The sequence below is a fragment of the Rhinolophus sinicus genome, chromosome 6 (genome assembly GCF_057876585.1).
Source record: "Rhinolophus sinicus isolate RSI-liver-muscle chromosome 6, RSI-T2T, whole genome shotgun sequence".
NCBI lineage: Eukaryota > Metazoa > Chordata > Mammalia > Chiroptera > Rhinolophidae > Rhinolophus > Rhinolophus sinicus.
This window is the reverse complement of record NC_142506.1, coordinates 5,828,271-5,846,117: the sequence shown is the minus strand read 5'-3', so window position 1 is coordinate 5,846,117 and position 17,847 is coordinate 5,828,271. Positions and strand designations below refer to the sequence as shown.

The 17,847-nt window shown below is 52.9% G+C and overlaps 1 protein-coding gene across 5 annotated transcripts in view; it reads right to left on the bottom strand.

Annotated features, from left to right (window-relative positions):
• The window catches only part of ST3GAL1 (ST3 beta-galactoside alpha-2,3-sialyltransferase 1), a 67,431-nt gene that overhangs the window by 15,696 nt on the left and 33,888 nt on the right, over positions 1-17,847 (bottom strand). For 3 of the 5 annotated variants that reach the window (XM_019724187.3, XM_019724148.3, XM_088798943.1), the window contains one exon: positions 12,643-12,696. The gene's annotated coding sequence lies outside the window, so the exon portion shown is untranslated. Of the gene's footprint in view, positions 1-3,806; positions 3,835-12,642; positions 12,697-12,855; positions 12,938-17,847 lie in introns of those variants that run through there. The other 2 variants (XM_074316905.2, XM_074316906.2) reach the window with 2 other exon arrangements.

Here is a 17,847-nt window from a genome sequence, read left to right as displayed (position 1 = left end):
GCTCCCAACATGGAACCAAGGCCAAGACGCCACGGGCCAAGGATCTCTGTGCCAAGTGTGTGGGGAGAGGCCGGCCACACCTCCCCAAAACAAAGAGGAAGAGCAGAGGGATGGGGAGAGAACACAGTCGCCAGCTGCCTGCAGCACTACAGCCATCTCAGGGCCACAAACCGAAGTATTGTACGAGGCACAGAGAACGTGTACGTGACAGGTCACCAGAGGCACAATGTTGACAAATGTCAGAGCCCTTTCAAGGACTCCACACGGATTTCCCTGAGGATCCCTAATAAAGACAAGCACCCCTGGCAATAGGGTCACGGTGACAATTACCAGTCACTGAGAGAAGAATTGTCTCAAATGCTTGGAAAGCCAAATGGATGAACCGTGTGGGTTTCTGGACGTGTAACAAACGCCTGCTGAACTGTGCAGTTGTTATCCCAAGGCTGGGGTGGCTCCCAGGTCCCCACATAGTGTCCCGCAGTGTGGTCGTTGGTGAAATGACTGCAGGTTGGCGGGGATATTAGCACTTCTCCTAACGAGCTGCCACAGTTGCCTCCCTGTGGTCTTCACACCAACTGGGCGGGATCGGTAATCATGCCTATTCCCCTGAAACGGGAAACTGACGTGCAGAGAAGACAACTGACGTGTCCAAGGTCACACCGCGAGACCGAGGCAGAGCCAGCGTGATGACGCAAGCTTCTGCCTCCGCCTGGATCTTTCGACATAGCCGTCCTTCTACTTAATCAATGCCTGCTCTCATCTTCATGATTTCCTTTCTTGACATTTCTCTGGGATTGAATTCTGTTCTCTTTCCGAGGTCTTAGCTGGATGCTACTTTGTCCTTTTCTGCTGTGTCTGTTTGAATGGTATGTTACGTTCTTCATTTCCATTCCCGTATTTTTAGTTCTAGAAATTCTACCTGAGTAATTTTTGCATAAGTTCCAGTTTTCTGGAGAAGTTCTCCACCTTGGGTCTATTTCTATGGTCTGTCTTCTCTCTTTCTCTTTCTTTGGTCATTTGGTTCTGTCCCGTGGCATGGTAACTGTGGATACTGTGCATGACGGAAATGCAGAGGCTCTGGATGAGGCTGTCCTTATTCAGAGGAAGTTGTTTTCTCCTGGTGGGCAGGTAGAGCAGGGGCACATTATCTTGTTCCAGCTGGTGACGGGGATGCCAGGAGCTGCACCTTAGTTACCTATGATGACTGTTCATTTCTGGTTTCCCCTTGCGGATAGGGTGTAGCCCTTCCCAAAGCATAGCTGGGGTGCCTACCAAGGCACCTCTTCTTTGCACAATGGCATCTCCAATTTCTGTCTGCCCTGCACTGGCAGACTGCCAAAAGCTCAGTCTAGCCTTTTAGGCTTGGCTCTGTTTTTGGCTTGTTTTGTAGGCTCTGGTCCCACGCACCTTAAATGCTGGCAAATGCCTTCAGAGGAAAAAGAGATGCAGAATAATAGGTCTTGTTTGTGGTTCCCTTTGCTCCAGGTTCTTGGTGCCTTAGGTTTTGGCTCAGTCCTGAACTGTACTTTTTATTTTGTTTTACTCCCCAGCCTTGTAAGACAGCCCCCCACACTGAGCTGCTGCTCTCAGCCTGTGCTCTGGACCCTTCCATGAGCTAGCATATCCCACCTGCAGGAAGGTGGCAGGGAATATCAGTCTCACCCCCACTCATTTCCCTTCTGTCTGGGATCTTTGCCCCGCAAGCCCTGGCTGCCTTGGTTGCTCTCCAATGCCTTCCGAGTTGGGTTCCTATCTTACCCACTTTTTATTATCCTCGGTGAAAGAATTCTTCTGACACAAGCTTCTGCCATAGCTAGACGTGAGAGCCATGGTGTCTTTCCTTTGTCACCCTATGTGCCTGGAGCCTGGTGTGGCATCCTGCACATGTCAGGGGCTGGGCACATCCGGCAAAGAGGGAGGGGCCCAGAGAGGCCCCAGAGGTGCCTGGGAAAATCTCCTCACACCAGTGGAGTAAGCAGCTCGTGGGAGGGAAGGGGACAAATGAACAGGTCGGCGGGTTGCAGCTGCAGTCTGGGCTGCCTCTGGTCACCTTTGTAAGCATCCCCGAATCGAATCCTTCTGCCTGAAGCTTTGCCTCAGTTTCTTCCTCCATACGCTTGGTACCGACCTCACAGGGCTGTGCAGAGGACACGAGGCAGGGCAGGTGACGTGCTCTGAGTGGCGCCTGGCACACGTCGTGAGTGCTCCTGCCTGTTAGGTTTCATTACTAAAACCTCTCCCGTGGTTTCTATCTTCCCACACAGAGTGCCACCTAACACACTCACCCCCTTCCATCTCTGCCCCACACAGTACAAGTTTGCCAGAGCTCAGAGAAGCGCCAGGCCCCAAACTGCAAGATGTACGTACACGACTCCCCTGGCATGGCACGTCTCAGGGGAAGCTCAGAAGGCATCACGGATTGAAAATGACCGAAGAAAAAGCAGGCAGAGGCCTGGGAGTTGGTCTGGATGCTGCAGCCAGGGATGGGGCCCTGCAGGGGAAATCTGAAATGCACAGAGCCCTTTGCCGATGGCCCCGGGGACGTTACATGGCCTGTCGGAGCTTCAAGTCCCTCATCTGTAAAATGAGGAGAAAAACTGTCCCTACCTCCAGGTGGCCGCACAGAGCACTACTAATTCATCTATGAACCGAAGGGACAGCTACTATTTGTGGAGGGCTTTCCCTTTGTTAGTTGCCACCCTAAGCACAACAGGGGATCAAACTGCCTGAGCCCACAGCCTCACCGAGCGTGTGCTGAGTGCTATCTCCATCTTCCAGAGGCGGCAACAGAGGCCCACGCGAGTCCAGCGACCTGCCTAAGGAGCTGGCTTTCCAGCCAAGGCAGAGCCCAGCAAGCGGTGTCTGGTGGTGGTGTGTGGGGGGGTGTTCCCTGCCCTGAGCCTGGTGTCTGAGCTGTAGGAGAGGGACGGTGACCATTGCCACCACACGGGGTTTGCGTGTGGCCCGGCTCGGGGCCGAGCATGAGCTCTCCTTTCCTTGTTTTGTTTTCTCCCTGGTCATCGCGCTCCAGCTCAGCTCCGCCCGCTGAGTCACCCAGGAAGTTGGCAGCTGTGCTCTTGCAGTCCAGCCCAGATCTGGACCCACTTGTTGGCTCCTTCTTCCCCGGGTCAGGGAGGATGGGCCATCGCAGCAGCTAAGCCAGTTCTTCCAGAAACATCACCCGGGAGAAATGCAGCGTCCGTGAGGGGGGGTCTAACAAGAGGACACAGCAGTTCATACACGTAACTCTCTGCGCCTCCAAGGAGGGAACGACAGTGATTTGGCAGTGGCAGATTGGTGACAACGGAAGGGCGAGGGAAGGCTCTGTGGGGGAGGTGGCCATGGAGACGGACCTTAGAGATGGGGGCTCTGACACTGATGGAGGAGAGCGGAGAGGATGGGGTACACCAGGCAGCTCCCCAAAGCACAGGATGGTGGCGGTGGTGATGGGGGCACCTGGCACAGTTAAGGAAAAGGGGGTGCCCTTCAGTGGGTGGAGGTGGGGGGGCCAGGTCATGGAAGTCTTTAGGAATGTGGACTTTGGGATGAAGGTGACAGGGACCCGCTGATAGTCTGTGAGCAGCATGTGGAGGCTGGACCGCCGGGGGTGCGCAGGACGCCCCTGGAGTCTACACAGTAGCCTTGTCTCCATCTTGGTGTCTTGGGAAGCCCGGCTCCTTGGGGGCCTCAGTTTCCCCACTCCTTCCTGCACTGACTTGACCATTTGCCCAGGTGCCCCACACCCAAAAAGAGCTGGCCAGGCGAGGAGGGCCCTTCCTTGCGCGTGCAAATCCCCCTGGACTTACCCTAGTACCTCTCGTGTGCTCCTTTGTGGGGAGCTGGAAGAGAAAGCAAAGGTTCCCTGCAGCACGGCTGGAGGTTCGGAATGGGGGGTTTGGAGAAGCGCCCGCAAGAAACACGATTAGCCAGGATCAGGGCCATATGACAAAGGGCTGGATACATTTTCCTACTTGGAGCTGCACAAAAGGAATTTAAATCCACAAATCTCCTTATGTGTGTGGAGTGAGGGGTGCTCAACTCAGAGTCCTAAGACATCCACATGACATCCGAAGCGTGAAATGTGGTCAGAAATTTAGGGAGTCACATTGCATGCACATCCAGGCTGGCAGGTGTCCCCAGGGCGTGGGAAAAAAAGAGAAAGGTTTTCCTGATTTGGGTGGGACAGAAGTCATGACACTGGAAAGACATTCAGAACTAGGAACCGCATCCCACCCCCACCTCAGGGGTCTGTCCTTGGTTCTAAGGAGCTTATGAATGAGTGAGACGCTGGGGTCCGGGGGTCTGGAGCAGGAGTTTAGACAGTTGACATGAGGCTTAAAGAGATAACTTTCCTCCCAGGCCCCCTGACGTCCATGGGGAGATTTTAAACCTTCTGGATTCACAGAGGCATCCAGAAGGCTCCTGAAGGGTTTGGGAGACAATCTCTGGTGACACCCAGAGTGGGATTCAGACCTTAGGATAAACCCAGCCGCAACGGGGTGAGGAGCCCGGCCCCCGTGCGGTTCTAAAACAGATGGGAACCCCAGACAACAAACACGTATCTGGCATGAACCATCCCAGACACCAAGGGTTGGAGGGTTTCATGGCGTCTCCTGGGGTCGCTGGGGGTAAAACTGCCCTGGACCAGCCCCCCGGATCGCTAACTGGGGAAGAGGAAGGGCGGCTCAGCAGAAGGAGTCACCCATTCCACTCCGCAGCACTCTGGGCCAAGCCAATCCCCTTCCTGAGCCCTGGCCTCAGGAAAGACCGTGCCCAGTGGACATGGCACTGCTGTGAGGTCCACCGAGAAGACTGGGAGCCTGGGCGCCTGGAGCACATGGGCAGGTGTCACATCACGGGGCCAGGGAGCTCTCAGCAGCTGGGAGCAGGCAGCCCTGGAGAGGCGCGGGGCAGGAGACAGGAGAGCACAGGGCAGCCTGGGCAGCGGCTCAGCGAGCAGGGCAAGAGCGCAGAGGCCAGCAGAGACCTGGCACACCACGGGAGGCGTCTGTCCCCAGAGCATGGAGAACGGGGTGGGGGCTGGAGCCAGAGAGAGCGTTAGCTACGAGCACTGATATCTCCCCACTTGCACCCACCGCTGCTGAGTCCTGGAGAAACCCATGCAAATGCGTGTCGGCAAAGGAGGTTTGGGGACCCATCCCTAATGTCCACGGTGTGCCAGGCATCGAGCTGGGCACCTCCCCCAGGTGCTCATTGCAGCCTCACAACAGCAGTGCCAGGGGTGCTGCTTCCTCTTGAATATGAGGCTGAGGGCCCTTTTTCAAGGGCCACGGAGAGTGAGGGACCCGAGATTCAACCCAGAGTCCAAGCCTGCACGGCACTGGCTGTGCCTGCAGTGATGCCCCCCCCCCCCCATGGTGTCTGTATTTTACACCAGGCAGGAATGGGAACACCCAGAAGGTTCTCTCCCTCGCTGAGGCTTCACGGCTCCCAGCCGCGCTTCCCGCCTGTGTCATTAGCTGTTACCGAGACGCCTCATCATCCAGCACTTACTGGCCAGAGGGGACTCAGCCACGTTAAAGGACCCACTCTTCAGGGTCATTCAGCTGGTCAGCAGTGGATGGAGGCAGAGAACTCAGGTCCAGATGTACAATGGGAAGAGGACGATGGGAGCTGCAACTCCAAAGCCTAATTAACTGTGTGACCTTGGACAAGTCACCTGACCACACCAAACCACACCCTGCCCTTCTGTGCAAAATAGAAACATAGACATGTGCCCTAGGAGTGCTGAGAGGATGGGATATGAGTGAAGAGCTTTGGCCGCAGCGGGGCGCCCATAGCCTATCTGCTCCCATCTCTACATAATCCCATCGAGAATGGACATTTCGGGTGCTCTAAGAGCTGGTCTGAGAGCTTTATTCCTATTAACTCACTGAATACTAATACGCCCATTTTACAGAGGAGCAAATGGAGGCCCAGGGAGGTTAAGCCACTTGGGCCAGGGTCGTGTTGCATAAGAGTGAAGCTAAAGGTGGTCTGAGCAGCGCAGCCGCAGAGCCCTGTCTCTTCACGCTCAGTAGCTACTTCTCAGTGTCAGTCTGAGCTGGTCTCACAGCCGCGGCCCTGGATGGAGCCCATCACCTCCCCTACAGGTGCGTCCACACAGGCGAGGGGACTCAGCCCTAGTCCCACCTCCGCCCCCTCTCCGCAAAGCAGTCACAACTGCTACTCTCCCTCTAGCCAATGAAGGAGGCAAGTCGGGCAGGAGGGAGGGAAAGAGTCAGTGACGCTGACCCCCCGGCCCCAGGATGGTGCACAACCCCAGGACAGTGCATTCCCTCAGTCTCCTGGCCAGGAATGCCCCAGGGAGACAGCTGTTCTGCCTCAGCTCCTAAGGGCTGGGGGCGGGAGACTGCACACCTTGTCCCCAGCTGCCATCAAAAGGCCTCCCACTTGGAGAACACAGCACTTTCCAAACCTCTTGTTCTGCCCATTTTGCTTCAAACCACACAGGCGCCCTTTTATGTCCTGCTAAAATGCAGTGGTGAGAGGCAGGCTTTGAAAAGGCTGGCTGCTCCCCTGGGGTCTCAGAGAGACCAAGGCTGGACCCGGTGGCAAGTGCAGGCATGTTCCAGGCAGGGCAGGGCAGGGCAAACACCGCATTAGGCAGGGCTCTCCCTCTGAGGGTTCCAGCCCTTATGTTTCGCCAGCTGGGTGACCTCTGGAAGCCTTCCTCACCTGTAAACGGGGCACTGCAAATCGTCATCTACGAGTGCCCTGGGCTGATGCAGAGACCACAGGAGTCTGTGAGGGACACGGAGGTTCTCTCCAGGTGAACAGGGTGGGGTAGGAGTGGGGGCCAGGATCTGAAGAGGGGCCGCCCAGGGTTTTCCTTCCTCCATACTTACGCCCTCTGGGGTCCTGACCCTGTGGCCTTCTCCTTCCCTCTCCAATGAATGGCCAACACCACCCTGTATCAGGAAGATACTGGCGGCTGAATTTTGCTGGCAGGTATCTGTGTGTGTCTTGTGCACTTAGAACTACACACCAAACATTTTGATTCTCAGCAAAGAAAAGGAATAATCCAAGACCCAGAAGCCTGACTGGTTAGGATGAGTTTGCTTCCTCTTACTAAGGCAGACAAAGCATGTGGTCTTCAGACCCAGCTTATAGTTACTCAGCCCCCACAGTGTGCCCAGATGCTAATGTTCTCCCTCTTTTGCAGGTAGATAGGCAGGCTTAGAGGGCAAGCGCCTCCTTATTAGCCAGGACCTGGGGTTGCTCCCCAGAACCTTCACTCCCTTTCATTTCCTGACCTTAGCCTCTGAAAGTATCGACTCAGCTATCGTCTCCCCTAGAATCTAAAGCGTTCACTCTGAGCTGGGACTCCAGGAGTGAAAGGAGTGGCATCTTTTCGACAGTGCCTTAGATCCAGGAGAAACTAAGTCTAGCCTCTTGGGGACAGGAGGACAAAATCACATCCTGACCTTAACACCCTTTCATGCCCTCTCTACGCTGTTCTCTGCTCACGCCTCTCACCGGCTCAAGCTTCCAGTGGATTCTCTCCACGCCTAGAATGAAACGCAAAGTTCTTATCACGGTCTGCAAGAGCCCACAAGACCTGGCCCTTGCCTGTGGTCTGACTCCACTTTCTACACCTTTTCTTTCGTACTCTGCTCAGGCCACACCAACCTCAAGCGTGACAACCACAGGACCTTTGCACAGGCGATTAGCTTTGCCCAGAGTGCTTTTCCCACAGAACGCTTAATTACTGTTTACTTAGCTCAGGATACAGGGTCAAATGCCCACCCTTTGGAGAGACTTTCCCTGAATCTTTTGTATCCCCGAATTACAATGTTTGTCACCCTTTGCTTTTCCCCTGCCTTTGTTTTCTGACACTATGTACTTTCGTATAGCTGAAAATATTCTCCATGCAACTAGGTTCCCGGAGCTCAGAGACTTTCTTTCATTCCCCACTGTGTTCCTAGAACAGTGATCGTACATAATCTTTAATAATCACCTGAAAGGTAGGTATTATCCCCATTTTACAGATGAGGAAACAAAGGCCAAAGAAGTCCAGAGATTACCATCTCCCTAATCTCACAGTCAGTAGGTGTTAGACCCAGGATTCAAATCCAGTCTTCTTCAATGCCAACTTAGCGTCAGGAGACGCAGTTCCGCAGGCCTCACATTCATGTGTGTTTTCTGTGTAGGCTAAGAATGAAAGACCCTGGCTGCTTTTTATGTGGTTCAGTTTTCAGGGTTGTGTTTGCAGCACGCAATCATGAAACATGAGGGGGCAGCTTGCTTCCTGTGTGCTACACACAGGGGATTCCCCACACTCAGTGTTCTGGTCTGCACTGCAACCCATCACATGTGCCGCCATCTGTCAGGGCCCTCTGGCTGGTCCCCGTGGATGTAAGGTCAAGGGGAGCTGACACAAACTCGAAGCTCATGCTGCTAGCTGTGCCCTGAGTGATAAAGCCCCTGGTCTCTGACTCAGGAGTCTCCTGTCTTCTGCCGACATCAATGAAACACTAATAGGCGAACTTATTAGCTTGTGAGTGAAATCAAATCAAATCCCAGACTTAACACCTATGCTGTTCTACGTTCCACATAGTATTTTACTATCAGTAAAATGCCCTTGTTGATGGAGCAACTTTCTCCTCCCATCTGGTGACCGTCATATCTCGAGCACCACCTTCTCTAGGAACACTTCCCCGAGTCCCTCTCCATCCCTTTTCCCATGACAAGCACAGGACCTCGATACAAGCTATTTGTTTTGCCCAGAATGTTCTTCCCATTCTGAATGGGAATTCATATGAGCCTCAGATGTGTTATATGGAACGGACCGGAAGAAAATTTGATTTGACTAAAGGAGAGAGAGATACTAGTCTTAGTAACCATAGAACCTATTAAGTCAATGAATTTGGGAAAACACATAACATAGAGATGTGAGAGTTTCTGAATGTTTGCATTTTTTATGCCCTTGAGAGCGAGCTTAGCCGTGAACTCTCTGGAATTCAACCAAATGGAGAATGTGGTCAGGTTGAGGCTGAACTGCCATTGAGGGTACAGACTACACTTTATTTAGTTTTGTTATCTCTGGTAATGTACGCTTGAACTTGGCCCCTCATGGGCACTGTTTAATGGGCAGTTGGACAGATGGATAACCCACTGATGCTGATGGATGATCGGCTGGCTGGTCGACCACCAGGCAGCCTGTTCCTTGGGGAGGAGACAGGCAGGGCCGGGCTCTGAGTCTCAGAGCACAGAGGCTCTTTGAGTGTTCCTTATGGGAAACTTTCAAAGAGCTCACAGGCCAGTAACCAGGCAGAACTGCTTTCTGATTATTATTTTTCCAGCTGAATAAGATCCAGTTAGTGGAAGACTTAAGGCTCTGGGCCCCGAGGAAAGAAAAGACATTCCTCTGCTCACAGACAGGAGCGTCTGTCTGGCTGTGTCGCCACAGGTCCCAGACCAGGGAGAGGTCTTACCTGAACGCCCAAGGCAGGACCACCAAGGCCGTGCCCCCTTCTGCTGAGGGCCAGTTCTATAAAGTCAAAGGGAAGCTGTCAGGATGCCTGTCCCCAGGCCTGGCTGCTGCCTGCCTTGGAGGCAAAGGCTTGTGGCATTTCAGGATACCAGAGGAGCATAGGGAGGATCACACTTTTCTGCTTCCTTCACCAGGTAAGGAAACCAAGACTCAGGGAGGGGATGTGACTTGCCCAAGGTGGTAAACGAGACTTTGATGGTACCGAGACTAAAACCTGGGGACCCTGACTCCCCAAACATGTCCCGTACAGCACACCCAGCCTGTGAGCTGCTGTAGCAGGAGTCAGACACAGATGGCAGGATGGGCCTGCCCAAGGCCACAGATTGCTAAGGGCCATGCATGCACAGAGGTCTGCCTGCCTCTGCCCCTGCCCCTGCCCACACCCCAGGCTCTGCTTGCGGGAGCCCCGTCTCCTGTGGTCAGCTCGAGGTCCATAGTGAGCCCCAATACCATTGCTTGCTCAGTTTCTGTGGTTTTGGGATCCAGGTTCTCGGCCTTGCTGAGCAAGATGGGCCTGTAATAGTGGATTACAGTGCACTAGAAACTCACAGTCCTGGTTCAAACATGTTTTGACAAAAAAATACTAAGCAAGAATCGGAAATCATTTCTAGTGTCACCCAAGAGTGAACTGTACAAAGACGATGGAATGAGACAAGTAGTTTCCTATGAAAGACACACCTTCTTTCTGCCCCATTCAATTCTGTGTGATTTTTCTTGCAACACAGCTACTAATCCCTGCCATACCCCTGCAGACACTTGCAAGCGACAGATAGAAAGGACAATAGAGAGCAGTAGCTGTGTTTGGTGGGAAAGTGGGGAGGCAAACACACCGAGAATCAGAATCAAAGAGGGTGATGGTACAATAAACACATTCCCTGCCCCAGGGCCTTGGCACATGCTGTTCCCACCACCTAGCATGCCCTTCCCCTAGAATCCACATGGCCCCTTGCTCCCTTGCTGCAGTCATGGTTCTGCTCAAATATCCCTTTTAGAGAAGTCTTCCTAAGACATTACCATTGTCACTATCCCCTCGCTGGACTGCCTTTTCCCTCACAGCCTTCATCACAAAATGACACTCTGTTGTGTATTGAATTCCTTGTTAGTTTGTCTGTCTCGCCTCCACCAGGAGGGCAGGGACTTTTCTGTATCACTTACTGCTTTGCCCCCCCCCCCCCCCCGCCCTTACTGAGAACAGTGGAAGGCCCTCAACAAATATATATAGACTGAGGGCACAGTGAAAAGTGCTCCAAACTCAGGGAGCAGAGGTCATTCCAGTTTGTGCATAGTGAAAGGTGGGGGTCGCGGTCATTTCTGGGCCTTTGTGTCCCCCCACAGATAATTGGATGATTGCAATGACAATGTCAAATCAGCCTTGCAGGGGAACGGCCTGGCACAGTGTCCAGCTCAGTGCAGGGACGCTCTGATCTTTGCACGTTGTGTTTGGAGGTTTCCTCTCCTAGCTGAGCTCTGCTTGTCCCCCACTGAGCAGACTGGCTCTTCTCATGGAGGGGAGGGCAGAGTTCGGCCTACACACTTCCTTTAACTTTTGCAAAAACAACAAAACCAAAACTACTATGAAACCACACTGTGCATCTGTACAGCCGTCCAGAGCTATGGCAAACAAGTGTGAGTCCTGCCTGCTGGCTCCTCTGTGCCTGGGCAGGATGTGGGGTACACGGCATGTTGAGGCACCTGGCCCTGCTGTGGGGCCCATGTGTCTGGTTCCCAGATAACCTGGAGACTTCCTTGGAAATGACCTTTGCCAGCCATGGTGGCTCGTTCCCGAACCCAGGTATGTGTGACCAGGGCACCCATGGAGGACAGGGTTGTTTTTATCAAGTACCACCCACGCCTGCCTCCGTTCTCTGCTTCATGGTTCTGCCTTATCAACTGAAGAATCAGCGAGCATCGCCAAAGTCTCATTGCTACCCCAGCAAGGAAACAACAGCCAAGGGTCAGCCTTAGCTGTATTTGGTCCATCGCCCACTGTACAGACAGGCAACCTGAGGCCCAGGGAAGGGGCTTGGCTAAGACCACACAGCGTGACAGAGCAGAGCCAGACCTAGAACCAGATTTCTGGACTTCTGGACAAGGACATTTGCCATTAGATAGTGGTTTTCAAATTTTCTTTAAACTGTTATCTTACGCCCAGGCAGAAACCAGAGACTGAAACAGCTTTTCCGGTTCAGGTGGGGGTGGGGACCCCTAGCCCAGCTTCTGGGCCTTCTCACCACCCCCAAGGTGATTTGCAAACCAAAGTTCTTCGCAGACCACACCCTCTGTCCATGCTGGTGACCCCAGAATGTCACATCCGCTTCCAACCCCCATCCCACGAGGTTTCTGGAGATTTCAGAGACCAAATCAGGCAGTTAATCTGTGGTCACGTTACTAAGTGGGGCTAATTCATTCTCAACGTTTTCTCAGAAACGGGTTCTAAGAAATCTTCTCACAACAAGAGAGTGGGTTTCAAAGATAGGGAAGAGGCCTCTGGTGACAGGAGGTTGAGGACATGAGAGACAGCAGTACCAAGATAAAACGGACATACTCAGAGCCACGTGGGGGGCAGGACAAAGGCTGGTAGGGACAGACAGTCAGCTCCTGATGGGCACCTAACTGGACGTGAGCTGAGGGCCCCAGGGGCCCCACTGCCACCGTCTACCTTGCCTGCTGCCTTTCTATCATGGAGTCAGGGTCCTACTTTCTGAATCACAAAGGAAAAATCACCCATCTTCGGGGTGTGCCCTCATTATAATGGGGAGCAGAATGCAGTTCTCCTGCTGTCTGTGTTGGGGACTTGTTGTTGTATACGAATGTGGCAAACAAGGAAACACTCAGGTAACCAGAACTTTCTAGTGATTCGCTGAACATGTTGTTCCCTGAACACACTGCCCCACGACACGGGGTTAGAAAGGATTGCCTTCTAACCATCCCACGGGTATGGACAGCCCACTGTGTCCTGGGTCCTGTCGGAAGCACAGGAATGGAACAAACCACACGTCTCCCCCACGTGGGTGGAAGAGGGACAATCATTTCAACACAGGGGAAGGCAGAGAAAGCAAGACCATTAAGAGCACAGGTTCTGGAGCCAAAGAGAGCTGGATTCAAATCCCAGCTCTGCCACTTACCAGCTGTGTGACCTCAGGGGAGTTCTTAACGTCTCTGAGTCTCAGTTTCTTCATCTGAAACACAGAAAAATAAACAAATGGTCAGACTTACCACAGGGAGAGTATCTGAAACATGCTCAGCTCAGGCACAGAAAGTAAATGAATATTAAGGGCTAGTGTGAAGTGACAGAACCCTAACAAGCCATTCACCAGTGAGGAGAGGACAGAGGTTACCTGCACAGGGCTGGGTGGCAGTCAGGGGACCTGAGTATCAGCCTTCTAGTTGCAAACTGTTGATGAAAGCTGTGTACTGTGTGATCTCTAGGACCGTTTCCTGTTCTAGATGGAAGATCAGAGGGTATGCTCTAACTCTGAGATCTCTGCTGCACCAGGTATCGGGTTAGGTCGCTTCACACACACTGTGGAACCCGCAGCAGTCCCCGAAGTAGCCCCAGCTTCCTGTCTGACAGAGGGAGCTGAGGTTCCAACGGCAGAGCTTCGCAGGGACCCAGGGCTGGTGAGGGGGCAGAGGGGCTGGAAGGCTGTCTGTCAGGTTCAAGCCGTTCTCCCCCCACCCCACGCCAGAGACCTATGCAGGTGGCAAGTCCCAGATCACATGGGGTGGGGTTGGGCCTGACTCTGGAATATTCTAATTGGCAGAAAACAGACAGCTGGGCATTTTATAAAGGGAGAGAGTAGTTGAATCTGAGAATTAGGGAGGTGTTATTGTTTTAGTTTTTTTTCCTAAAAGCTGAGTGGGGGCCCACCCTAAACAACAATGACAAAAGATAATAATACCCTTGGTTTTAACAATAATCCTGTGGGCTTGCAGCAGCTTCAGCCACATGCTGTCTTGGCTCTTGTCACCTGTAAGGTGTGCAAAATGCCTTCCCCCCTGGGGATGGGGACAAAAATAACTTTCTGAATGGTCAAGACAGCCTGGGCCTCTTTCTGTCCCTCTCACCTGAGTGCGCTCACGCAGCAGCTGAGCTCGCTGACCTCTGCACATCAATAATGCATGACGCGGAGGCCCGTGGACGTTAATATTACATAGTGGCCGCCCCGGCCAGCAGGAGGGAGGCGGTGCCCAGGATGGGCTTGGCCTGCCTCAGACTTTCCACAGGAACACGAAAAGAGGGATTTTGGAAAATCATGATAGAATTTAATTACAAGTAATTACTTTCTGAAACAAACAACGTGTGTTATTTGCTCACTTTCTGCCATCATGGAAGCTTTGGTGGTAACAGTCCGGCATAGCTAACAGCAGGCAAGCCTCAAGGCCACATATGCAGTGGCTGGGGAATCAACAGCCTGTCGCTCATGGCTAAGCATCCTTCACTGAGGCACTTACCCTCCTGTGGCAAGAAGGGGCGGGGACTGGTAACCAAGAGCTGCTGGACTCTCCTTAGGGAGCAGGTGACTTACTCCCAGGCACCCTGGAAGTCAATTCACCTGGAAAGGCTGGTTTCAGGTTTTCCTTTCCTCAGCTGGGGTCAGGCTACCTGGAAGGCGCCGGGTCTCTGTAGAGGGGAGGCTGTGGGCATGCAGCCCGAATGGCTTTTCTAGGCTGGGCCACCGCCCCTCAGCCACTACGGCTGTTGGCTGCCAGCCGCTCCCAGCTGCTCCTCGCTCCAGAGGGTTGCCTCAGCTATACAGGCAATGCCTCACCTGGGAGGTGACCACCTCCTGGCACCCCACCACCCTGGGTAGCCCCCAGGTAATGAATGACACCTGGATTACACGAGGCCCCCGACACATGTTGCTTGTGGTGGGTGCACTTTGTGCCCCAGGGTCCCCGTGGGGTCAGGCTGAAGGTCGACTCCAGCTGGGGGCATGTCCTTGCTCAGCCTCTGTCCTCCCCCTGCCTTCCTCAACCCCCTTCTCCTGGAGCACCTCCTCGGTACTCCATCCATACCTGAATCGCTGCCTCAGGTTCTGCTGGGAGGGAACTGAGACGCCTGCATGAGGCTGTTCTGAGCTGGGACCCCGCAGGACGGGAAAGCCTCGGGAGTGAGTGCTCTCAAGCTCAGAGAACTTTTTCTAGAGCAGGGAGGCTCTTCAACCACCCGGTCCAAACTCTCGGTTTTAGAACGAGCAACAGAAGCCGTCGGTTATTTAGCAAAGACTCACTGGGGCCCAGAATGTGCCCAGCTTGGATGCTGGTGATACAACAGTGAATAAGGCAAAGCCCCCTCTTCTAGAAACTCACCCATCAAATCAAACAGAGCGGTGAACACTTCTGCAGAAAATGCAAGGAGGTGGCATGACAATGGATGACCAGGAAGGTGGCACAGGGCGGGATTGCAGCTGAGCTTCTGTGTGAGACAGCCATGCAAAGACAGGGGTGAGGGGAGCAGAGTTCAGGCAGCAGGGCAGTCAGTGCGAGATCACAGGCAGACCTGAGCTTGTATACGGCAGGCCAGTGCAGTGCGAGCGTGCTGAGCGAAGGGGATCATTTTACAGGATGAGGTCAGAGAGGAAAGCACAGCCGGATCGTGTCACCCCAGGAGGACAGTGTCTTGTCACCCAACCATTCAGCCAAGGTGAGAGGCTCCTCACAACTTCCCTTTCTAGTCACGTCCTCTGGGCCGTGCCCTTGGGGAACTAGGCTGCACTCCAGTTCCCACTGGAGCTCCCCGGCCAAGACCTTCTACCACATTGGATGTTTCAGTATCAGAGGTTAAGCCTCGGGTATAAACCAATCAGTGGCCTTTTGAACACCAGCTCCACTCCCCAAAATGTTTTTTGGGCTTTCACAGGAAGACGCCTAGCAGACGCGGGCCAGTGAAGATTTCTTCGCCCTTCATAGCATCTCCTGTGAAATGAAGCTCGGGCTGCGGGAGGCATGGGGGGTACCTGCCTGAGGTGAGCTGAGGTAGGGTGTGGGCTTTCAGAGGATGCTCCCTGCTATCCATAGGCAGCTGCAGGTTCTGCTGCTCCCTCGCTGGGCAACTTGAAACCAGTGCTGAAAGCATTTGGAGCCTGTCTGCTCCTCTGGAAAATGGGAACACTAGTGTCTGTCAAAGGGGGGACGGAAGGCAGCTCGCAAACTCGGCACACTCTGGGAGCAGGTGTCTGTTTTTCTCATCACGGACAGTGGCATGTGCCTGGGCGCAGTGGTCCTCTGCTCAGGGGCAGCCACCATAGCTGGGGGCAGCATGGGGACGCAGGACAGACTCCATCAGAGGAAGGACGGGATGCAGTCGGAGTCTAAGGAGACCATTCTCCAGTTCTTTCTTCCTAAGTGCTCACACTGTGTGACTCACACAAATAACCGGTGACCTTTTTAAATAGGATTTTAAGTGATGAACAGATGTGCTCGTAGCCACAGAGGATAGAAGGGGAAGAAAGGAAAACCTTGTCACTTTCCCTCTTCAAATCTCCAGCATCGTTATCCAGCACCTGAATTAAATCCCTTTGATAGACTTGCACATTTTGGCAGTAAATACTCATCTCTAGGGTTTTAAAAGATCGACAAACACATTTGGAAAATTCTCATCAAGCCAAAGCTTACTAAAGATGGAAAAGCAAGGTTAGCTGGGCTTGGGGCTTTCATTAACAGTGTGTGGGGAGGTGGATGTGTGTGAAATGTGCATTCCTTGTAAAAGGAGCCAGATTAATATAATGGACTGGTTCTGACACATTTAATAACACAGAAGGGCAACTGCCCTCACTGAACACCTACTATGTGCCGGGCAGTCTACATTCAATAGCTAACGTTTGCTTGCAATTTATATGTGCAGTGTTTCAAACACTTTTGTGGGTTAAGCCATGCAATCTTCCAAACAACCTAATATTAGGGGCCCCATTGTTACCCCATATTCAGGTGAGCACAGAGAGGTTAAGTCACTTATCCAAGGTCACACAGTGAGTAGATGGTAGAGTCAGTACCTGAATCCAGGTTGTAACCATTCAGAGCTGCAAATGTTAGCTCAGCAAACCCACAAATGGCTCTTCCTGGGCAGCAGTAGCCCTTGGCAGCTTCCTGCCCACTAGTGTGTGTACCATTTTCTGCAGATGGACAGCCAGTCAGAATTGGCCCTGTGCCAATCTCTAGGTCAGGCTTTTACTGAAGCCATTCCAGGGTCTTTTTTGGCAGCACAGTGGGTGGACAGTCACATGGCAGAGGGCCCAAAAGCCCTGGCCCAACTCCGGACTCTGCCATTACAAGCTGTGTGACTTTGAGTAAGTCCCTTTCCTTCTCTGGGCTTCAGTTCCTGCCTTGGAAGAAGGTGGTGGTGAGGAACCCATCAGGGTGGTGGACAACACCACGTTCAGACTAAGCCACAAAGGACCATCCTCACATCCCTTAGGGTCACTACCTCCCTGGGTATTTTTGGCAGCTTCCCCAAATTTCAAACCTGTTTCCCAACCTGTCCAAGGTTGTGATAAAGCAGAGGATATAAAAACTGTTGCCTCATGGGCATATTTGTCTGCATCATACAATAATTGACAAAACTTTGAATTAGTTGCAACTTTTAAAAATCAGAAAACTTCACAAAAAAGTCTGGACTCTGGCTTCCTTTAATAAAGGAAGGGAAGGTCCAGGAACCCTGGGCTCACATTCCCCATAGCGACAATCTCCTGGGGCTGAGCAGCAGTTATCGCCTTTGGTCAGAACCTGGTCAGTTTTTCAGTTTGCCGCAGGCTGCACCACTCCCTATGGCCTTATCCAGATCTGTTTACCTATCGTTATTACCCACATGGCCCCTGTAGACATAGGAGACTGTGCCCCATGGACTGGATGTCTAAAGGTGTCATGACTTTCCTAATGTTACTCACATGCCACTAGATACTGCCCAGCCATCCCCTGGGGTAGAGAGTCAAGGGCTGCCAGCTTGAGGCTCAGTCTTCCAGGGCTGCCTCCCTCTGCTCAGCTGAAGGGAGCGGCCCTGCCTCTGCCAGGATTCTGATCCCCTGATCAGCGGAAAGATGATAGCCTCCTATAATTACCTGCAGTGTGTAATGAAGTCCCATTTAGAAACCTTAGAAAGGACCCAGCAAGGAGAACTTTTTCCTGGGTAATTTCCTGATCCTAGAATTTCAGGGTTGGAAGCGACTTTATAAAGGCAAAGAGGCCAACCCAGCATTTGATGCTTACCTCTCTTCCAGCAAGCCTGACATGATTTGTTCAAGGTCTTACTGTTTGCCCAGCATGGCTGAGAGCTGAAAATAGAAAGAAGCAGTGCATGCAGTCCTCCCAGGACCGGAGTCCTGGAGTCTGCC